This window comes from Lissotriton helveticus, chromosome 4_1 (assembly GCF_964261635.1).
Source record: "Lissotriton helveticus chromosome 4_1, aLisHel1.1, whole genome shotgun sequence".
In the NCBI taxonomy this organism is placed as follows: domain Eukaryota; kingdom Metazoa; phylum Chordata; class Amphibia; order Caudata; family Salamandridae; genus Lissotriton; species Lissotriton helveticus.
In genome coordinates this window covers 813,576,013-813,601,111 of record NC_136063.1, presented here as the reverse complement: position 1 = coordinate 813,601,111, position 25,099 = coordinate 813,576,013, and positions in this window count along the sequence as shown.

Genomic DNA, 25,099 nt, shown 5'->3' with positions numbered 1-25,099 from the left:
AGATATATTCGAGCTTGATCGAAGGGTAAAGTAGCGTCGGTGCATGACTATCTATAAACAGGTGAAAGTCCTGTAGGGATACATGTTTTATATCTATAAACAGGTGAGAGTCCTGTACGGATAACGTCGTTATTTTGCTAACGGTGCATGATTTCTATAAACAGGTGAGAGTCCTGTACGGATTTCATGTGTGTTTGAATTTAGGGAATTTTCCGTGCGAAAGTGCGAGTTTGGTTTGTAATTTATGTTGAAGTGGAACTTTCGAACTGTCACTTCGCGGTGCGTTCAGAGGAAAACGAGTTCATAATTTTACGTGTTAGAAGGGTGGGGTAAGAGTTACTCTACTGACAATTGGGAATTATCCTTAGTGTGAATAGCGCCGACTATTCCGAAGTGTGAATACTTGAATGTATGTAAACTATCCTAAATAGTGAAACAAACAGATGAGTCCTTATTGTCATTGTTTAAGAATTAATTTACACTGAAAAGTGTTCTTAAAATGGCGCTGTGAAAGGATTTTGTGAAGGAGGGGTAAGCGCCAGGAGTGAGAAAAGAGAAACCGCAGCTGCTGTGTACGTCACAGAGCCGCGCTGGGATTGGGTGATCTACGTCACAGACTGTACTCTGATTGGTTCTTGAGTCTCTGACGACCTGTAAGCTGATTGGTCCTTCAGAAAAACTCCATTTTTATTAGTTGAGCGAAAAAGTGACGTAGCTCAACTGTCATTGGCTTGTTGGTGTGTTTCGCGCACGGATTGGTTGTTTAGCGGAACATCCCGGAAATATTTTACGAACGATTTTGTGAATTAAATTTAACTCTTAAAAATGAGTTATCATTTTAAACATGTTGAGAAAAAGCCAACATTATTTCAGAAACGTAAAAATTTATTTTCACCTGACAAGAAAATCGAAACGCGGGGTGGTAAATTACTTCATAAGTATAAAACACCTGGAGCGTACATGGAAGGTGAATATGGATATCATACTGTTTTATGGTTTGATAGCTGGAAACGATATACAAAGAACGACGGTGTTTTAACTTGGCCTGATGATGGTTCATTCAATGTAAAGGTCCTGAGAAATTTACGAGAGAAAATGAATGCTCTTATTCCTAAACCGAGACCAACTCAATTTGAAGCTTTAGTTGAGTGGGAAGATGAGATGTATCAATTACAAAGAGAAGCTAGTGGAATTAAAAGACCTTCTAAATCTCCAGCATGGAAAAGAGATACTCATGAAGACAGGTTGCGAATGTGGAGACAGGGAAACATGACTGAAGGATTGTATTTAATTCAGGAAATGGTTATGGGTACTCCTACTGGAAATTCTTTAGAAAGTGAATCTGAAGATGCAGTTATGGAAGAAATATATACTACAGCTAGAAAGAATCAACCTTTGAGACCTCCTAGATCATGGTCTACTCCGGTAGTTTCTACAGAAACTTCACCGAGTGCACCTCCAATTAATGAAGCTCCAAAACTTTATCCAAATAATTGTGAAATTATTGAAACTCCAAAAAGACCAGAATTTGATAATGTTCGGAATGAAGGTAGGCATTTTTCAATGACTCCAAGAGCAAGAGAAGCTCCAAAAGATTATGCAAGAGAGACAAGAAATGTTGAGGCTGTTGATTCTGCTGAATATTTAAGATCTAAGGAAGAATTAATTAGACGAATGACAAAAAGTATGGAAGCTGTGACAGTTCCAGTAACGATTGGTCCTGTTCAGCCTGTATTTGACCAAAGAGAATCAAACAAAACAGGGTTAACTATTCCTTTAAATGCAGAAATTCAAAGGGTTGCTGAAAAATTTTATTCAGACATATCTGATATAAACTCTTCGAGATCGAGAATGCCAGATTTAACTTTTAATGAGGATTTATCTCCAAAAACACCAATGGGTGCAATATCAGATGTAGGGAGTCCTGAAGCTAGGGTGAATACTCCGAAACTTGATGTGGCTAAATTGAAAGCAAATATTGAAGAATTAATAATTGGAACTATTGGTCCTGATAGTTTAAATTACTATCGAGATGATGAACTACTGTTCATTTGTAAAAGTATTCAATGGAAAACAAAGAATAAATATGATCAGTTAGAGGAACTAGCAACGGAACTTGAAATCGATGTGAGTAAACAAAAGAATTTTGCAAAGCATTACAGATTAGACTTTTCAGAAAATGATATTGAGAGTTTAAACTCAATGGGAAGAATATTGCATATAAAAGATTTGATTGTTTATATCAAAAAGCTGGGAGAACTCAATAAGTGGAGAGTGAAATGGACGAAAAGGAAGGAAGAGGAAAAATTGGAAAAATTGTCAAAACAATTTCCAATGAGAGAGATTGCAGGCGGAGGATATGTTCATGTCCCTTGGTCAAGACAGGACATACTACTATTCACAAATGACTTTCCAAAATTGAGAGAGAAACCAATAGAATGGTATAGACAAGTGGATAGGTTTATCAAAGTCTCAAAAGTTCTGTGGATAGATTTAGATGGATTTTTCGACATTGTCGTCCCATCAGATCTTTGGACAGAATGCAAAATATCAATAAGTTGGCCAAAAGCAGAACCTGAACGAATAAAAGAAACAGGTGCTCCGAATCCTCTTGTAATGGAATTTTATGAAAAGGTAATTGTTTGGATGAAAAACAAAATTCCACCCAAAGAAGTTGATTGGGTTAAAATAGAAAGGACGAATCAAGAAACAAAAGAATCAGTTCATTCATTTTATGAAAGGTTACTATTAATTTTTAAACAATATAGTGGCTACGAAAAGCTGGATGAAAAGGATATGAGTCATTTTGTCTATAGATTTGTTTATGGCCTAAAACCTGAAATTGCAGACATGATCAGGAATAGCATTGTAGGATGGCAATCACTTTCTGTGGATGACATTCTGAGAAAAGCTAAGTATTGCAGTGATGAGTTGGAAGTGAGACAAAAGAAGCTTAAAGAGAAAGCCATGTGGGCTCAGGTAAAGGTGGCTGAGCAACAAATTGCCAGCATGGGTAATAAGAACACAAATTTTGTTCAAACTGGAAATACGAACCAGATACAAGGAAAGTTTAAAGGTAATAATTTTCCGAAAAAATTTAGCCCAAAGATTGAGGAGTTGAAACAAAGATTACCTTGTTTTAATTGTGGCGAATTTGGACATTGGAGAGACGAGTGTCCTAAACCTCCTAAAAATTTAAAGAATCCCTTATTGAATCCACAGATGCAGAATGGTGTTGACCTGCAGCAACAGCTACAGATGCAACAGGGGTTAAACGAGTTAAACATTCAACGACAGTTGCAGCAACAGGTGAATAACCGTCAGGATCAATTGCCACAACCACCATTTCCAAATTGTGGGGGGGTTCAAAAATATAATTCAAGTGTGGGATTTCAGGGAAATGAACAGGTGATAAAACCACAAAAACAGCAAAAGCAGCAAAGGGTACAAATGCAAAATGCTTCACAACAATTTTTGTTAACAGAAAGCCAAGACAGTGATTCTGATGATTATTGCTGACGGTGCCCGGGAGAGGAGGAAGAGTGTGTTGTTGGAGCCACTCTTGAGGTTGACCAGTCTGGTCCATTTGTAAACGGGAAAGTTAATGATGTAGACATCACTTTTCTAGTGGACACTGGTGCTACCCGTTCTACTGTTAGATCAGTGGAAATTGAAAACCTACCTCTCTCTGGGGATACAATCCAAGTTGTTGGAGTAAGCAATCAACAAATTAAAACTGATTTGACTGATCCAGTTCCAGTTGAAATTGGAAATTACAGAGACAAACACAGATTTGTGGTTTGTAATAGTAGTCCAGTAAATTTATTGGGCAGAGATATTCTGTGTAAAATGAATTGCAGAATATATTGTTCTCCTGATGGGGGTGAATTACAAACAATGGAGGAAGATGGTTTGTATAGAATGACAATGATGCTAATGGAAACAGATGAATCAAAATTGTTTCCTGCATTTGAAAAGAAAGATTTACCTGAAAAGCTCAAAGAAACGGTGAAATCTGAAATATGGGATTTTACTGGGAATGAGATGGGTCTGATGAAAAATGTAGATCCAGTAAAAATTACATTGAAACAGGGAATAGAATTTCCTAATATTCCACAGTATAAAATGAAAACAGAAACAATTGAAGGTATTATACCTGTAATTCAAAATTTCATCAAACAAGGTGTATTAAAAGAAATGGAGAGTAGTCCTTGTAATTCACCAATTATGGGAGTTAAAAAGTCAAATGGAACATTTAGGATCGTACAAGATTTGAGAAAGGTTAATCAAATCGTTGTTCCATGTTGCCCTGTGGTTCCAAATCCAGCAGTGATTCTGTACCAGATTCCACATGATGCTGAATGGTATACTGTCATTGATCTTTGCAATGCATTCTTTACTGTTCCTTTGCATCCAGACAGAAATCTTTGCTTTCAGATTCCAAGGTAGGACCCTCGGATGGTGTAGAATCCCTCAGGGCTATACAGAAAGTCCTTCAATATTTAATGAATTGTTGAAAAGGTCTTTGGAAAACCTAGACTTACCTGGTAGGTCTACATTGGTACAATATATCGACGATCTGTTGATAGCTGCTAAGACAAGAGAAAATTGTGTGACAGATACAATAATACTGTTGAATCGCCTTGCAGAAGAGGGACATAAAGTGTCCCCAGCAAAATTACAGTTTTGCAAACAAGAAGTAAAATATCTTGGTCATAGAATTGCAAAGGGAAAAAGACAAGTGACAGTTGAGAGAATTAAAATGATTCAAGCAATGCAACCTCCAAGGACACAGAGACAGGTCAGAATGTTCTTGGGAATGGTTGGTTACTGTAGACAATGGATAAGTGGATTCTCAATTATTGCGAAACCACTACAGAGACTGACAAAGTCTGATGTAAAAGATCCAGTTATTCTCAATGAAGCTGAGATGGAATCTTTTGAGAACCTGAAAAGGAGTTTATGCCAAGCTCCTGCTTTAGGTATGCCAAATTATGAGAAAGATTTTGAACTGTATTGCAGTGAGAGAGAAGGATGTGCATTGTCTGTGTTGATTCAGAGACATGGGAATCTAAAGAAACCTATTGCATACTTCTCTGCAGTTCTTGATCCCGTTGCAAAAGCATTACCAGGTTGTTTGAAAGCAGTTGCAGCTACAAGTATCAGTCTTGAACAGAGTGAAGGAATTATTATGGGATTTCCTGTAAAGGTTTTTGTGCCTCATTCAGTTGAAATATTGCTGACAAGAGGTAAAACTCAGCATTTGACAAGCAGCAGATTGACAAAGTATGAGAAAATCATACTAGGAGCAGATAATGTTTCGATTTCAAGATGTTTGAATCTGAATCCTTCTACATTACTGCCAGATTCTGAAATTGTTGATGACACTGAACTAGAACATGAATGTTTAGATGTTATGGAATTTTGCACGAAGCCAAGACATGACATCAAAGATAGACCTTTATCTGAATCAGATTTTGTTTACTTTGTGGATGGTTCCTGTCTGAGGACAGAGGGAGGTGTTTTAAAAGCATCATATTCTGTCTGTACAGTTGCAGATGTTGAAGAAGCATCATGTCTTGAAGGAATTCGTTCAGCACAAGTGGCTGAATTAATTGCCTTGATTCGTGCATGTGAAATATCAAAAGATATAAGAGTTACCATCATTACTGATAGTCAGTATGGGTATGGAGTTGTACATGATTATGGACAACTCTGGTCTCAGAGAGGCTATATGACATCAGCAGGGTCACCAATTAAAAATGCAGTTTTCATTAGAAGATTAATTGAAGCAATACAATTGCCGAAAGAAATCGCAATTGTCAAATGTGCAGCACACACTAAAGGAGTAGATTATATCTCAAAAGGCAATGCCTATGCAGATGAAACGGCAAAGTACTGCGCAAGAAAAGGTTGTGCATACAATCGGGAAAAGAGTAAAGAATCTGATTCAAATTCATTAATGCTAACAACAGTTGTAGAAACATGGCATGAGATTAGGGATTTACAAAATGAAGCAGATGATGAGGAAAAAGATATATGGTTAAGATCAGATTGTAGACCACGTGATGAAGATGGAGTGTGGGTTTACAAAGATGGCAGAGTAGTCTTACCAAATTGCTTGATTGCTGACATGGCCAGATTATATCATGGTCCAGCTCATCTTGGAAGAGATTCTATGATCAGACTTTTTCGAGAAACTTGGTTCAATACAAAATTTAGAACAATTGCAGAATCTTTTTGTCAAAGGTGTTTATCATGCCAACAAATGAATCCAAACCGAAAATCAGTGGTGGGGACAGGAGTAATTGGTCGAGAGGGTGGTCCTTTTACCAGGTTACAGATGGATTTCATTGAAATGCCCTTACACAATTGCTTAAAATATGTTCTTGTGATTGTTTGTTTATTTTCAAGATGGGTAGAAGCATTTCCTACACGACATTGTGATTCAATTACAGTAGCAAAACTGCTGCTCAGAGAAATTATCCCAAGGTACGGTTTTCCAGTCACTATTGAGAGTGATGGAGGAAGCCATTTTGATAATAAATTGATGAAGTTAATTTGTGAAGCCTTGAGCATTGAGCAGAAAATACACTGTGCATACAGACCAGAGGCATCTGGGGTAGTTGAACAAATTAATGGAACAATTAAAAACAGAATTGGAAAAATGTGTCTTGAAACAGGTGTAAAGTGGACAGATGCTCTTCCACTTGTTTTGATGTCATTAAGAAGTACACCAGATAAAAAGACAGGTTTGAGTCCTCATGAAATTTTAATGGGAAGAGTTATGAGGCAAGCTTTTGTACCTGTAGGTAAACTGTTGAGCATAAATGACAGTGCTATTTTGGATTACTGTAAAAGGTTATCTGATATAGTGACTTCTGTGTCTAATCAGGTGGGAACTGAAGCACAATCAAATGAAAAAGTTTTGACACATGATCTGAGGCCTGGTGATTGGGTCAGAACAAAAGTACATCGGAGAAGAAATTGTCTGGCCCCTAGATGGCAGAAGCCTAGGCAAATAATTCTAATCACTACTAATGCAGTAAAATGCAAGGGATTGAAACGTTGGATTCATCCTAGTCATACTATTCCAGTACCAACTCCTGAAAGTTCTGATGTTGAAAGTGATACTACAGATGATTCTGATTCTGAAGTAGAAGGTGAAACAAATCCAGATTCTGAAGATCGACAGGAAGGTCGACATCTGGAACCTGTGCCTGTGAATGGTAAACTGACAAGAAAAGACTTGGAAATTATTGAAATAGATTCTGAAGGTGAAGAGAATCCGTTAAAAGGAAAGAAAACTGAGGATTCAGTTAATTCTATTGAAAACAGAGAAGCGGAACAAAAAGAAGTTTCAGATCAGGAGAGTATCGAAAAGCAAAAGTCAAGCTCTGAAGTAAGGAACAAAAATCCAAAATCTGGGAAGTTGGAAGTAATTGAAGAAGAGGAAGAAGACGAATTACCAAGTACCAGTATTGGAAATCAGAAAGGTTTTCCTGAAGGAGTAAAACTGCCGAATAGAGAAGTTCCTGAGTCGATTGAAATTTCAGACTACGAAACTGAAGAAAGTGACGTGGATGGTGAAAGTGAAAACAGAAAGAAAAGGGCTTGGAAGTCAGAATCAAATGCTTCTGAACCAAAGAAGAAATATGTGAGAAAAGCAGACTACTGGCCTGGTGGAAGATTGAGAGTCAGGTTGATCAAGAAACCTAAAGAGCAAGTTGAAGAAATCAGTAGTCAAAAGAGTCCTGGAAAAGAAGTTGGAGTTGGAAGGAAAATTGAAGTAGTATCGAGAAAAGGAAAAAGGATAATAAGGCCAAACCAGAAATACAAGTCTCCTGAGTGGACTTATTTAGTAATTCCACCTGTAATCGACATTTATGGTAGTAGTGAAGAAGACGAAATCGAAGAAATTAGTGACAATGATTGAAGTACAGAAAATATAAATTGGCAAAAGACTGAAGAAATTTTGTTAGCCGACATAAGGTCGAAGAAAAACTGTTTAGTAGAAGGAAACTTATGTATGACATAAGGTCGAAGAAATCTTGTTTAGGGTTTAAAAAAAAAAAAAAAGAATTTATTTTAAAAGGGGGGTATAGTTTGTTTCTTAGAAAATTTAAATTTTAAAATAAATTTTGTTTTTATTTTGAGACAAAGCTAACCAAAAATGCCTTATGTTAAGGAGAGCACTTCAAGGTGTTCTGTTTTCAAGAGATGCTGTAAGATGACTCTGGTGTGTCTGCTCATTTTAATTCTGCTCTGGTTAGTTTTAGCTGTGATTATCCCTTTAGAGATGAACAGAGAATTACACAAAGTTAACACGACAAGTAAAGCTTTAGTTAGTCAAACTAAACATAGTGCATCTGCAAAAGTTATTGATCATCAGCCTAACATTCATCAAGATAAATCTATTAGTGATTTTTCAAGCAATACATTCACTAAACTTTTGAGTGAATATGTAAAGGTAATGGACGCAAAAGATTGTTATGTGTGCGTAAAGTTACCTGCTTCTGTTTCTGAGGGAGTAACATACAATATGCTTCCTCTTACATATGGTGTAACATGTAGTGTGTTAACTAGCTTATTTTATCAAACTGGACGCTTAGAATATTATTATTCAGATTTTGACGAGATTTTTGCGAATATTAAGACTGAGGGTGCTTTAAATAAGCATAAGAAAGCTAAACAGATGAGGGAATTTTTCCTTGTTACTAATGAACTCACTTATGAGTATGCTTATAAGAATAATCTAACTTGTAAATTAAGTGCAGAGGGAAAGAAATTTTTGAACCTGGTTGAGGAAAGGAGAGCAATTTATAAAAGAAATGAATTAGTCAAGCAGACTAAGTCCAGGTTCTGGCAGAAAGAGGATGAGAAGCTAAATGGTAAAATGCTTGAAAATGTTGCAATTCACATAGATAAACCAGTTAGTGGAAAGCTTTGCATTAGAAGAGATAATACACTTTTTGATAATTATTTCGTAGGTGCAAGTAACTGTGAAGATACTTATCAGATTTTGGGAGGTTGGGGATTCAAGGGTGGAAAAGATCCAATTTTTCCTGGGATTTATTTTGTTTGTGGTGACAAAGCCTACTACAACCTTCCAGACCACTGGTATGGAACTTGTTATGTGGGAATTGTTTTTCCTAAAGTGTTTCATGTTGACAGAGATTCAGAAGGATTATTCAAAATTCATAATTATGTAAATAGAGTCAAAAGAGAAACTTTCACAGAAGTTCTGGGAGACATTTTTCAAGCAGTGATACCTTTTGTTGGTATAACCCTAAATGCAGGGAGAATTAGAAAATTGTCCACAATTGTTGACAGATTATCAACAGACACAGCTGATGGATTCCAATTAGTGAATGTTGAAGTAATTGCAATTAGATCAATGGTGATTCAAGATCGCCTTGCTTTAGACATACTCCTAGCAAAAGAGGGAGGAGTCTGTGGCATATTGCATGTACAACATTGTTGCACATATATACCTGATGAAAGTAAGAATATTGAGATGTACATTAAGAACATTACACAAATGCATTCAGAGATAATTCCTTTAGAAGAAGATGATTTTACAGGGAAACTTTCAAAAAGATTCCAAGCAATTAAAAATTGGTTTCATGATATTGGTAGTTCAATTCTTGGCAAGATTTTGGCACCTTTGATTATAATAATATTCATTTTTATTTTGACGAAAATAGGTTGTTTGTTGCATAAGAGAAAGAAACAGTTGAAAGAAAAGAAAAGGATCTATAAACTTAGAAAGGAAGAAGAAAGGGAGATTGAATTACAGGAGTTGCATAGAGAGCGTTATGCTAATTCCAAAGATTATGCAGAGACAGGTTTTTAGGATTACTGACTTAAATGAATTTGAATCATTTTCTCGGAAGTTTAAATTACCAAATTTTGGGTTGTAGTGTGGTGATTTGTTAATCACCAGATGAGGGAGTTGATGGAGCGAGATAGAAAACAGAATTCTGTTTAAACTCGCAAAGTCACATTTTCATAACATGAATAATAAAATTAATGATTTGTGATGTGTTGTGCTAATACAATCTAGATTAAACTTTACACATGGGGGGACTAACATATGTGCTCATAAACGTGCATAAGTGTTGCATCTTTTTGTTCGTGCAAAATAATAAAATAATTTGTTGTTTTCGTTTTTGTCATTACTAACTGCAGCAAACCTAAAAGAGGCATGTGCTTATTTTGCTTTCCTTGTCTATGTGGTGTCATTTCCACTATTCTAGGTGCACATAAGGTTTCATGGATTTCATGAAGACTGGTAGATATAAAACGCTGCTTTAATTGTTGCAATTGCTAGATAACATTAGACTAATTGGGAGGGTTAATCATTTAGAAAACAAAGGGTGGTTACAGAATCAACATTATTTCTTACATTAATACTTTTCTTGTGTTTGTTTTATACTAGAAAGCATAAGTTGCCTGCTTTTGGGCCTAGTTTACTCAAGTTTGCTAAAAAGCTGAATTTTACTTCTGCAAAAGTCACGAGAAGCCCATTCTGAAAAAGTGTTCGTCAAAGCTGCATTCACTGAGCAAATCTGATGTGCTGTCATCATTTTGTCGGACGTGGCCAAGGTCATAAACCGAAGGAAAAGAACAATTTTGTCAGTTCTAACTTGGCACCCGCGGAAGTGAAATGAACGCTACGAGAACGTTGATTTACATTTGTTGCAAACCAAGGAAGCTCCTAGTCACGTTTGGAAAAGACAATGGTCCTTAAGAAATGTGACCTAATGGAAGTTTTGAAATGTGGGTGACATGTCACTTGTCACTCTCAACCAATGGGACATCGTGGTTTTCTGAAAAACTTTCCTTTACTTAGATTAGTTAGCTTAAAAGGTATAAAAAGTCATGCCCTTAGGGATGGGCTGGCTGCTGCTTTCTGACTTTCCGATGAGGGTGAAGTGCTGCTGGACTTTGCTTGGAGCACGTAAGAAACCTCAAAGAACTTTACTTTATTTTCTATTTATATTGCTTAGCTAGGGACTTAGGCTTTAGAAATGCTAAACTTTTAAATACTTACTTAAATTTTGATTCACTTGCTTAAACTGTATTTTTCTCATGATTCTTTTCAAACATGTTTACTTTAATGCTAATAAAATTACTTTTATAAAACTACAATTGAAATACCATAATTTAGCAAATAAAATCTTACTTTTGACAAACAAGCTGGTCTTGATTATTCAGAAGTGCAGGTTACTATTAGCTAGATCCCATCGCCAATGGTGGTCGTTAAATTAGTTATGATTTGTTATAATGACAACATTCTTTCCGCAGATGTATAAAATTGTATATAGTTTGTAAATAAGGTGTATATAGATTTAATTAGACCACCTGATTCAGTAGGCCCAAATATGTCATGTTTATAAATGGGTCCATAAGTTAGTGTAGAATTTTCTTTATAGGTTATGAAGTTGGGTAGCGTTGTTTATGATATATTTTCTATAGGCCGCTGGATCACGTGTTCCAACGTTTCGGTCTAAATCGGCAACCCAGCCAAGAGCAGTTATTTTTAAGCCACTGCGACATCAGCATACTGAACAGATTCTCTCTCATATGCGCAAAGCTAAACAAGTCATCTGGGACGGTCATCGAATCTCAATCTCTCAGGACTTTGCCAGAGATACGGTCATAAGGAGAAAGGGCTTCCTTTATCTTCGGAAACGTCTTTCTGAAATGAACATTCCCTTTTCGTTTTCTGGTCCATCGAAGTTCCGCATTACTTATAAAGGACGTTCTAGAATTTTCGATGAACCAGCCGATTTATCTACATTTCTGGACAACCAATTGGAGATAGAGATGGAGATTCAGAAAGCGACTTCGCAGTCTTCTGGTGCCTCGGGCACTTGAATTGTCTTCTTTTTTCTTCTGGATGCTTTCTTTTCCATGTCTGGATCTCTCCTCTCATGTTGAGCTTCTGCATCGTTCTTGACCTCCAAGGCTGTTTGATGAACTTTCTTTGTTCTTCTGGTGTTCACACTGCTTCCTATTCTATCCTTTACTTCCAGAGTCATACTCTTTAGCTTATATTCTGCTTTTCTTGTTCTTACTTCCTGTCATTGTTTATTTCAATTCATTTTTCTCTTTTCTAGACGTTTTTTTCTTACTAGTTACCTTATTTTTTTCTCATTTCTGTCTTTTTTCTGTCTCTCTCTTTTCTATCTTTTCTTACTACCTTTCTTCCTTTCTTTCCTACGTAGCTATAAGTTCTGGCTTTTTTTTTCCTACTTCAATTATATCTTATTATTATATACAGTTATAGTTTGTTCATTAACCATATTTTTATTTTTAGGTTATGTATTATGTTCGTCAGTAATCGTCTACTGTTCATGAGTTACCTCAGGCTTTTGCTTTTCTAATCAGTTTCTATGATAGTATTAATTATTATTGCTATATCTCTTGACATTAGACTGGTAACTAAATGTAATTATACATTCTGCTTAGGTACATTATGCCTATTCATATTATCACTATATGTAGGTGTCAACTTCCAAGATTAATTGATCGACTTTTCCTGTTCTTCTGGGCCCTTACTGTTTTCTGTTCGCTCCTTCTTTCCGACGTCATATTCTTTAGCTTGTATTCTGTTTTTCTTGTTCTTACTTTATGTCAGTATTTATTTCAAGCCACTTTTCTCCTTTCTCGACGCTTATCTCTTACTAGTTGCCTTATTCTTTCTCATATTTGTCATTTTCTATCTTTTTCTGTTCTATCCATTTTTCTGTCTTTCTTCCTTTATTTCCTACATATTTGTAGGTTCCGGTCTTTTCTACTTAATTGTATATTGCTATTATATACAGTTATAGTTTGTTTATTAGCTATGTTGTTAATTTTAGGATGCGCATATTGATCGTCATGCATTCATCTATTGTTCATGAGTTGCCTCTGGCTTTTGTTTTTCTAATCAGTTTCTCTGCTAGTATTAATTATTCTTGCTATGTTTTCTGTTATTAGACTGCCGACTGAATGTGTTTATACACTTTTCTTAAGTTACATTATGTCTATTCACATGATTCTGCAGCTTTGCGTTGCTAATTTTGTCTGTTACTAGTTCCTATTTTACTGCTATCAGCTTGTTATATTTTGGGGCTATGGTGATCGATTACTTTTCCTCCTAGTACGGGACCCGTATTCGCCTTTTCCACGTTCTCCCTAGTATGATAATGGTCTTTTTTAGGCCTTCCCTCCTGCTTCCTCTCTCCCTCCTTTCTTTTCTCTTTTCTTCTCTTCTTTCTTCCTCTTTCTCTTGGATTCCCCACATGGAATCTCCATCTGTGTTTCCTAGGAGTGTAGAGTTGTTCTTTGTTTGTGTGAGGTTGCTTTTTGTTTTGTCATCCATGTCGTCTTTTCGTTGTTATTCTGTATTTCCATGCCGGGTTTAAATGTCTTATCCCTTAATGTTAAGGGTTTGAATCATCCTGTGAAGAGGTCGAAAGTTTTAGATTATTGTAAATCTCTGTCTTCTGACCTGATTCTTTTTCAAGAGACCAAGGTCACTAACAGAGAGGCGTTGTTTTTGAAGAAGGAATGGGTTTCGGATGTTTGCTGTTCTGATGCTGCTGGTAAACGCAATGGGGTTATTACCTTAGTTTAAAAAAATTCTGGTTTATCTATACTTTCTTCTGATCATGACTCTCAGGGTCGCTGGCTGTTGTCTAAGTTGTCGGATGGTCAGCATGAACTGTATGTGATGAATATCTATGCTCCTAACGTTGATGATCCGGCCTTTTGGAAATCGGTCACCAAAAAATTAAATGACACCCCGCACTCTGGCAATCTTATTGTAGGCGGAGATTTTAATTTACCAAGGACCCTCTTTTAGACAGGAACTCTGCATTTCAGTTTCGTCCTCCTAAATCTCACAAACAAATGCTTCATATGTGTTCCTTTACTCATCTTCAAGATTTATGGCGACTCCATAACCCTACTGGTAGCGATTTTTCTTTCTTCTCTTCGCCTCATTCTTCCTTCTCTCGTATTGACTATCTCCTGGTTCATTCTTCGCTTGTTTCGTCCTCCTCTTCTCCGCTTATACATCCTATTTTGGTTTCTGATCACGCGGCGGTTACCTTTACATTGTCCTCCTTTGCCCCTAAATTGCGCGGTCGTTCATGGAGGTTGAATACCGAAATTTTGCATGATGCTTCTCAGGTTGATGAATTTTCTAAAGCTATAGATATTTTTTTTCACGAGAATGAAGGTTCTGTCTCTTCCCCAGTCGTTCTATGGGACTCATTTAAATGCACTTTCCGTGGTCAAGTGATTAAGTGTATGTCCAAACGGAATTCTGAGATTAAAAAGGAGTTTACAGATTTGTCTTCTCAAATTAAATCTCTGGAAGCCACCTTTAGACAATCTAAAGACTCATCTTGTTTACAGCTAATAAAACAACTCAAATACAAATATAATACCATTGTTACTAAAAGAGCTCATATTGGAGTACAAGCACAGAAATCCAAGAAGTTGTTAAAAAATCGTGCTGGGAAGATTTTGGCTGCTACCTTAAAATTTCAGGATTTCTCTTTTAAGTCCTCGCAAATCTCTTCTATTACTGACCACACAGGTTCTAAAAAATTTCAAACAGGGGAGATACTTGAAGTTTTTCGTGACTACTATTATAAACTGTACACTCCTTCTCATGTTTCCTCTTTTGACCGTTGTCAGGCTTTTTTAACTTCGGTTCCGATTCAGTCGGTCTCGGATGATGATAGTACTTTTCTAAATAAGCCTATTTCCCCCGAAGAAATTATTTCTGCAATTAAAGCCACTCGTTCTGGCAAGGCACCAGGCCCTGATGGTTATCCAATTTTATTTTATAAAACTTTTCTACCTACGCTGGTTCCCAAATTACAATCTCTCTTTGACTCTTTTGTTAAGGATGGATCTGTTTCTGGTACGGCTGCTGAAGCTACTATAGTAGTGATCCCGAAGGAAGGGAAAGATCATTCGGATCCCAAAAACTTCCGTCCTATTTCTCTCCTTAACATGGAAGCTAAGATTTTTGCTAAAATTCTGGCCAAAAGATTAGAATCCTTTATCCCTCTTCTTGTTCATCCTTCTCAAACTGGTTTTGTGAAAGGCCGTCTTGCGCGTGACAATATACGCACTTTTTGTCATGTTCTCGGTGCTGCCAAAAGATCTCAACTCCCTGCCGCGGCCTTGGCCCTTGATGCGGAAAAGGCCTTCGACAAGGTCTCTTGGCCATTTCTTCGTGCGGTCTTGTGCGCGCACAATCTTGGTGACTCTTTCATTAATATGATAATGTCCTTATATTCTCAACCTAAAGCTAACATTAGAGTTAATGGTGCTACGTCGTTGTTTTTTAATCTTCGTCAGGGCACTAGACAGGGATGTCCTTTATCCCCACTTTTATTCTTATTATCTATTGACCCTCTTCTTCGACTGATTGAGCTACATCCGGATATTAAAGGTTTTTGTTTCGGGCCTCACTGTATTAAAACTGCTGCATACGCAGATGATGTTCTCATTTTTTCAGATGATATTGCTTTGGCAATCCCTGCTATTTCAAATACCATTTCCCTCTTTTCTTCGGTCTCAGGGTATACCCTAAATAAAGATAAGACGGAAATGTTCCCTTTGAATGCCTATTGTTTCCCCTCTCATATCGGCTCAGCGGGCTTTAAGTGGCAGTCTACATACCTGAAATATTTAGGGATTTATTTTTGTTCTACTCTCTATGCTACAACTGCCTATAATGAATCCCAGACCCTCCTTAAAGTCCGTCGTCTTTTGGATACATGGTCTCCGAAGCATATTTCATGGTGGGGTCGCCTCCAGACTCTCAAAATGATGATCACTCCGATTATTAATTTTGTTTCATCCATGCTTCCGGTTAAATTATCAGATTCCTTCTTTCGTGAAATTGATGGTCTGACTTCTAAATTTCTGTGGAATGACAAACGTGCTAGACTTGCATACAAATTTTTGCGTCGTCCTTGTGATATGGGAGGTTGCAATTTTCCTGATTGGGAAAAATACCAAACTGCCTTTCTGGCCTCTCAAGGTGCCTTCTGGTTCTCTCCTCCATCTCTTTATGTTCCCTCTTGATTGCTCATAGAACAAGAATTAGCATCCCCTTTGCCTACTGCCTCTTTTTGCACGACATCTAGTTTACATATCCTGTTTTCTCGTTCTATCATTATTGATACAATTGCTGCGATCAGGAAAGTAGACAGGAAGGTGGCAATCCCTTTACACAAAACTAGGTGGTCTTCTATCTGGCGGAATTCCAAAATTAAACTCAACATTACTCCCACCCTTATGACCTACTGGGTAGATAAAGGGATCTCTCTTGTTAAACATCTATATGATGCTTCTGATCAACCATTGCCTTTTTCCACCTTGGCTCAAACGCATTCTTTAACAAATCTTGATTTTTATACTTTTTTAAAAATTAAAGTGGCCCTTGCTAAAGTCCGTCTTCATCCTACTTCTTCTATCATCTCACTTTTTCATATTTGGATCAAATCTGGTCACGTCGCCTCCAAAATTTATACATTTTTGTCATCTGCTTCTCTACCCGCACAGACGGTTGCTCAGCAAAAGTGGTTACGCCACTTTGATCCTGCTCTTACAGATCATATTTCCTCGGAGACTTGGCAATTAATTGGTAAACTCTCTCTTCGTAATAAAATTGCACCATCTTTAATGCAATCTAAGTTTTTCTCTATCAATCTCCTCCATTGGACGCCTGTGCGTCTTCACTCGCTAAATCTTAAAGATGATAACCTATGCTGGAGTTGTGGTTTATTGCCGGGCGATTTTCACCATATGTTTTTTGGTTGCTCTTTGCTTCAGCCTTTTTGGGACCTCATCCATAAACATCTCTCTCTTATTTTTGGTATTGAGTTCCAACTTTCTTTCCCTTTAATTTTATTGGGCCCACTGGCTGCCCCCACTCCTCTCCCATTGGATCCACTGGAATTACAGCTATTGGATCTCCTCCTCTCTATTGCGGTGAAAATTATTCTTATGGAATGGAAATCCTTTTCTTTGGTTTCCTATCATACATGGTGGGCCTGGGTTTTCTTTTTACGCAGTGCTCACACGTCGGTTGATCAAGCCCACCTTTCCCCATCTATTTCTAGTGGGGTTTGGAAAGCTTTGGATGATTATATGGAGTTGTCCTCAAAAGGGTTGGTTCCTCAGTTTCCTTTTGATATGTCTGTCTAAGTGTTGTCTTCTCAGTTTTCTAGGCTGGTTAGTCCTGTGGGAATCCTTCCTCTTTTTCTTCTTTTTTCTTCTTCTTTCTCTTCTTTTTCCTGTCCTCTACTCCCTTTCATCCTGCTATTGCTCTCTCTCGTCTTTCCTCTCTTCTTTTATTCTATTTCCTCCCCTGTCCCCCATCTCCATATTTGATAGTGATACGTTTGTTTAGTACCCGGCTAGTAGCTTTCCCCTAATTGACTTCTATAATTTATAACTGGCTACTTTTAATTTTATATGCATTTACTTTGATTATTTCTCAAGCTTAGCCCATGATTGTATAGCTCTCTTGCATTAGTGTATCACTTAACTTGTATTCTGATCCTTATACTTTATATCTCTTCTTTATCAATAAAAAAAATTTGAAATAAAAATAAAAACAAAAACATTTGTGAGTGGAATCAACCTCCATTCATATTATTTGTTGTTTGATCTGGAGGTATCTGTACATGCTTTAATGTCCGGTGGTAACTCTGGGTGGCTGTAGTCCTGATATCAGAGGTGGCGAGTTGGTTCTGACATCTCGAAGAAAGGGTTTAAGTTAAGTTTAAGTTTATTTTTATTTTGCACAGTTAATTAAAACCATTGCAAACAAATGTTACAAAATTCTTAAAATATCCTGTTTAAAACCAGTAAAAAGTCAAAGAGTAAGAAATTCATTACAGTTTAAAATGATAGTTCAATGGAGCTGATTAGGACCCACATTTATACACTGACTGCTGGAAAGTACTTATCCCCGTTTTCACTTGCTCCCATCCAGTTTGACCATTTGCTATGTTTTCTCCATGGACTCTGCTTACACAAATTGTCCACCTGGTGCTAAATGGACATCTCTAAGAAAGGGAGAATTCTTCTTCTCCCTCCAATGTGTGATGAAGCTGCTCCCGCGGGAACCAACCAAGGCAAAGCGGCGGGGGGACTGTGGACACAGATTATATATCTGTCTCCATGTGCCACAGCTCGAAAGGCCGCCGTGACTTGCCAAGATCTTGCGGGATCTCGGCAGCACAACAAGTGGGCCACTAACTGTAGAGCGGTCTGTCTTCAGAATCCTCCATGATCACCCCACATGTATCTTCACCATAACAGGGCCCATGGACAACATGGGGTCTGACATGGTAAAAAGAAACAGCTCGGGAGGCTTAAGGTAAACGCTGCATCCATACAACAATCCCACAGCATAACAAGCATTGGCACATGCAAACCAACCCTCAGAACAGTGTACTGAATGCTGAAGTTCTCCCCCACTACCTGTAACTAGACTGCTGAGCTGGCCAGACCACGGACACATGCCCAGAACCATGATACCAACCCCCACTGGGCACAGGCTTTGCCCATGTGCAGCATGGTTCGGCCACAGGGCCAAGCTCTGCAACCAAATCATGTACTGTAACCGCCACGCTGAAGCCTAACCCTGATGTGAACAGTCTTCAGCTATGTGCAGCGGGGGTTGGAAGAAGGCCCTGGCTTACTAAAAGGTCCTGCACTTCGACAAGGCCCTGCACCCAGCCCCTACGGAGCCCTGTGCTGTGACTGTGGCCAGACCCTGACCCCAATCTCCCATTGAGCAGTCAACCTCTGTTATGCACGCCAATGTGCAGCAAAGTTAGCAGTATAGCATGCCCAAACTTCCATGGGGCAGCAAACCTACACTATGCTTGACTTTGAGGCATGTGCAGCAAGGGTTGAGTGCAGGGCCTGGCATCTGCAGTCCACATCCATTGTGCAAAGTCGAAAGTCAAGGGCTTTGTTCTGCACCCATAACCCATGCAATGGCAAAAGCCTGTGGGGAATGGCCTTCAGGTGAGTACAGTGGGAGTTGGCCATGGGAATTGGGCTGTTGCCAGACCCTATGTCTAAACCACAACAGGATGGGCCAACCCTACCGTGCACGACCATTGGCCAGGCACAACATGGATTGGATGCAAGGTCTGGTCACTGGCATCCAGACACTGCCCTCAACCTCGCAATGAAACAAACAACCCCCATGGCTCTCATTCCTTTGGCCGCGCACAACAGGGGTTGGCTGCAGGGCCTGGCCTGTGGCAGTCCTTTGACCCAACCCTCCATAGAAAGGCCAATCACCACTTTGTACAGCCCTTGGGTGTGTACAACAGGAGTTGGCTGCTGAACCTTGCCTTTGGTCAAACCGGGACTGCAATGCACCACAGGGCATCCAACTCCTTCTGTGCATGCCCTGTGGCCACGTGCAGCATGAGCTGGACACTTGTCATGGTTCAACCCTCAAAGTTCCACAGGGCAAACAACCACAACCGAGGATAGCATTCAGCCATGTGTCTATGGTTAGGCCCAGTGCCCAACTCCGCATGCCACGGTCAACCACAGCTGCACATTACTGAAGGCCTTGCTCATAGTGGCCTGGCTACTGGGCCTGCCTGTGCTTTGTGCTATTCTGCATCAGAGGGTCACTACATGGGTGTACATGGATGTTCTTGTGCTACCACCAATGCTTTTTGGTGCAAAACCCTATATACTAACAATAGTAGACAGGGTTTTGTGGAAAAAAGAATTCCACTTTGAATCAGGTGTTTAAAGAGAACTACTCATAATTCTCCTTTCTTTTCCTTTTTTGCATTTGTGCTGCACTGTAGAGCACACAGACAAACTGGGAAAAGTTTTACAGCTTTTCTAGGCTTAGTATTTTGTACTGGAAGGGTACCCTTCCAATACAAAACCTATGCTAGACTTGCACAGACACCCTTACACTATGGCGCAAAAGTATGTGCGTGGCACTCAGCAACCTGATTATGCACCTTAGGTGTTGCACAAGTACTTTACACATTGCCTCTTAAGTTAAGAGTGACTGCTCTGTTCCAAGCTACCAGAGGTTGTGGTTCCTGCTTGGATAAGGTGCATACCTATGTCAAGCAGAAATCCAATTTCTAACAGTCTGTATTATATTCCTTATGTAGATGAACACATAGGGGCCGATTAAGATGGTGGACAGATTGCCCCTGCCGGGCTAGCGGTAGCCACCGCCGGCCCGGCGGGGGCAATCCGTCTGCCATTCTCACTCAAATTACCCCCCGCCACATTAGGATGGCTGGGGGGTCCGCGGCGGACAGGAAGACCGTCTGCCGCTTTTCCGCCGCGGTCGCCTTACGATCGTGGCAGAAAAGGTCTAATATGGTGGCGGTGTCTATCAGACACCGTCAGCCTTATTAGGATGGGCTTTGGGGAATGCGGAAAGGCATACGGTCTTTGCTTTCGGGGCCCGTTGCGGGCTCCCAGGGTGAAGGGGGCGTTGGGGTGCACATGGGGGGTATAGGTACCCCCCTGCGTTTCAAAGTACAACATGGCAGGCACCGCGCGGTGCCTGTCATGTTGTGCTTTGAAACGCGTAACATGCATTTTTAGCATTGCGGCGGGCGGCCCGCCTCAATGTTAAAAATGCGGGATTCACCCGCCACTGTGGCGAGTGCATCCTAATTCGACGCACGGACCTCCGCCATTATGGCAGACGGTCCCTTGCGATGACTTTGTCCGTCCGCCATCCTAATCGGCCCCTTATTTCGGACTCCCTGTGGAATCCCCCTGCCAACTCTAAGCCTCCGATATGCATCACAAACAATTTTCGTCCAGGTTCTCCTTTTCAATCTTCTCATGACGCTTTTGTGTTTGTTTTTTTCAGCTGGCACACATTCCAGTTTGTGCTTGTGGGATTTCATTTGTCCCTTCGGTATCATTGCTGCCACTCTTATGATTGGCCTTCACTCATGGCTGAGTGAAGCCATCTGTCTCATGTTCCCTCTGATTGAGATTTATGGCTGTGAGCTTCCGCGTGTCATGCCCGTCTACATTTCAATCAACAGATTGAGCTCACAAGCTCGAATAACTTATTTTGAAAGCCTCCGTTTTTTGCATTGCTTTGCTGACAATATTGCTTTTATGTCATTTGATGAACACGGGCAGTTAATAAAGTGCTTGACAGAGTAAGGTACATTTCTAAGCGAGGTCCTTTTAAGGAAGCATGGTATGAAATCTATGGGAGACAAAAATAGCCTCCAGTTTCATGATCCTAAGTGGAATAGCGTTTTAAAACATTTATTTTCCTAATTGTTAATTTGGTAAACCAATAATGAACAGAAAAATGTTTTGCTAAATTATTGCCTGGGGGCATTAGTTCTAATTGAAATCTTAAATCAAACAACAGTGAATTCAAAATAAGTTGTGGATCCACAGCAAGGAAAAGGGGAATATATATTTATATATATTTTAAACTTGCGCAAACAATACCAGTATTTTTTCTTGCTGTTAAATGTGGGTGATGTAAGATGTTTGTTTTTGCTGAATGTGAAGTTAATATTTTGCAAAACACCAAATAAAGTGCATATACTCGCTGTTAACAGTGTGAAAGTGTCTTAAACGTCCAGTTATTCACTACCGCACATTGGTCATCGATTCTGAGACAATCAGCTCGGGCAAATACAAACTTTCCCACATTTTCATAGCAACTAGATTTTATCAAACTTCTGAAATCTTCGTAAGATTCCTTAGACACTAAGGAATTGAGGGGCATATTATCAAGGGGGTTTATCTCCGCTTTTTTGGCTTTAAAAGCCAAGAAAGCGGAGATAAAATTATCTCCCTATTACCTAGCTGTCGCAAACACCATTTAGCGACAGCTAGTAGGAGATAGCGACCATCTTGGGCCCCACTTTGCATGTCAGTGATATTTATCACTAATGACATGCAAAGTGGGCGTGCCAAGATGTTAGAGACTGGAAACAGTCGCTAACATCGCTATCTCCTATTACCAACTTTTGCAGATATTCGCGCTAAGTGCGAATATCTCCAAAAGCTAACACCTGCCCTGAGCAGTTCTTAGCCATGTTATCCAATGGGAGGTGGATAACATGGCTAAGAGCATTAGCTCGATAATGCATGAATATCGCTGACTTTTCAGCGATATTCATGCATTGCGGCCGTTTTTTATCGCATTTGCGATTAACCTTGGTAATACCAAGGTTTATCTGCGATAAAAATCGCCGCAGCTCAGCGGTAAAATTTTGTCTCTAACCAAGCAATAGCGATAATTATCGCTATTGCTTGGTAATATGCCCCTGATTTCTCTATGTGCTTCCCTGTTCACTTCCATGTGAGAGTCTAATGTTTACCTTTATTTCGTAAAACAAGCACCTGAAACACCAAAGGAAGGCATATTCAAGGATTACATTTCTATTACAAAACAGAGGCATGCAAAGATGCAATGGAAGTTGCTGATGATGAGAACCGAGGCCTGGCGTTAGAAGTAAGTCTAGTAAATCGTATGCGAAGTTCAATAAGCAGAAATAGTTCAAAAATCTACTATGTGGGATGACGACAACTGTAATAGACCCAATCGAATTTTCTAAAAAGTGCACACTTCTACTTTTCAAGATTCATAAGAGGCATTTGGAGACGTGCGGGTAGGAGTAGCGTTCAGGATCTGAAAGAAGCATAAGAAGTCCTTTCCACAGATCGGAAGACCCACCTTCGCACTTCCTTCTGTGAGCTAGAAGGACTTTTTTAAGGTTTTGACCCACCCAAGCCCTGGTAAGAGTTTCGGGATCCCCCGGCAAAACACTGATGAAAACATGCAGGTGTTAAATTAGGGTGCACTTATTTCTTTCAGAAAACTCTTGTCTGACTTCCAAGTTGTCTTGAATGCAACTAAAAAAGTGGGCAGAGTTTGGATGGCCAAATGAAGATGGAAAAGCCTGGGTGCGAATCTTAGCAACGAACACCGACCTACAATCACTAAACAGGAGTGAAATCATGGTCATGTCCATTTTGTCCGTCTGATACTCTTGAGAACGTTGGAAAAACTAAAAAACAGAAACACAATATTGTGAAGACCAATGAAGAGCTATTCAATTATGCGGTATGAAGCATTCCTGAGGAGCTGGTATAACTACAGACTTTGATTTATCCCCAAGAAAGCAGACTACCACTGTAGCAAAATGGGTTCCACCCATTTAATCCACCCAGATTGTTTGTTTTTAAACACCCAATTTTTGGACCTTTGCCTGGGGGTGAGTCTAACTAGCTGAGTATCACCTACAGTAATGTCACAGTTTTTGGACTGAGCTGTTTTTAACATCAGTGTCTGCCTTCTAAGATAAGTCAGCTGTAGCACAGCTAGAGTTAGGGACACTGGGCTGTTTACATGTGAACATGTGAATTGTGCAGGCTGTGTGTGTGAAACTACCTATGTGAACAGTCTAGTAACTGTGCGCAGACAGTCTGGCGCATAAGGGACTCTGCAAAGATACCTGTTGACCTGGGTTAGGCCTTATAATAAAAGTGGACATTCACAGATAAGTCAGTGGGGTTTACTGGAAAATCTTAGTCCTTCACTGTATTATACACTCAGTCCAGCGAGGTGTCAAACTGAGGTAAAACATTCATGCCTAGTTTAAATCTGCAAGTCCCAATAGCATGCATGTGCATCTTATGAGTCTTTAAGAATTGCAACATTTCTCTGGCTCGCTTATAATCAGATTCCAGGCCATTTGTACCCCCTGCTGGACCAAGGTAATTACTCGCCCCCCAGCAGAGGGAACAGAGGCCTCCCTGCACAAAGGGCAAACCATTGACTCAGTTCCTGAGACGGAAGGGTTGGGAAGGAAGATCTACATCAGAAAAATGTGCTTGGCAAGCTGCAGTAAAAAGGAGGAAGCACAGACATCTAGTGCCAACACAGGAAGCAGTCCCCTCTGTAGTTCATGTGGGAAGATAGCTGGCATTGATGTCAGGTAGGGTTGGACCTGATGCCCTCAGAGGAGCCCTACAGAGAGAAAACTTGACAATGCCATATTAGATTATCCCATATTGCTGTGCAGGAGGGTTGGACAGTGCCAGACATCAAGTACTCTTCACTCATACTTATAAACTCCCACACAAGGGAGGAAAGAAAGCAAGAACCTGAAACTGGACATCAACAACACCAGAATCATGGAGAGCTGGTAGGAAAAGCACCCTTGTGCCCTTGATAGACTAAAGCCTGCCTTCCGCTGGCTCCCAGCAGTAGATGTGTCTTTCCCGGGCCAGTGATACTGGTCCCCTTATGCCTTCTGAGGACCAGTTAGCAAAAGACGTTGATTCCTCTGCCCCCAAGGTTCTCTGCAAGATAGGCAGCAGGCTATAGGGCCTGGGGAGAGCAAGGAAGAGGTGAAGTCTGGTGCAGGGAGCCAGTGAAACCAGATCCCTCCAAAGTATGCCCCCCTAGAGACCAGGAGCCTGCTGCAATTGCTCCTGGTGGTTTAAGTTCACCACCGGGAGCAAAATGACCCAGGAATCGAGAAAATCGGTTCAACTGGGCCCAAGTTACGGCATGTGGAAGATTTTACCTTCTCCAGAAGTATGAAAACGATATTTTGGTGTTCCGTTGTGTTTTGCAAAAAATTCACCTGATGGGACTGGAGCCCCTGCCAAAAAATAAAAATAAAATAAAATTTACATGGAAAGGCTGAGTAACTAAAGGAAACAAAGTTGGCAAACTAGCTAACAAAGTACAAAAAAGCGCGGCTGAGGAATCCCAATAATTCCCCATGACTGACCTCTTCACATATTTGTGTTCTTTGTGGTGCTCCTAGATGAGGCAGGGGCACCACCAACAGTTGCCAGATGTGTTGTGGGGGCTGCAGGAGGTGGAGCAGCCACCAAAGAAATGATTGCAAAACAATTCACCCTATGTCCTGCAAGCCATAGGAGACATGACCCTGGGAGACTGATCACCATTAATTAAACTTTCTGGAGCTGGGACTGGTGCTCTTTAGCTTAGGGATACAGAGACACTTTGTGATATTAAATAGCTGCATTTTATGTGGCCTGATGA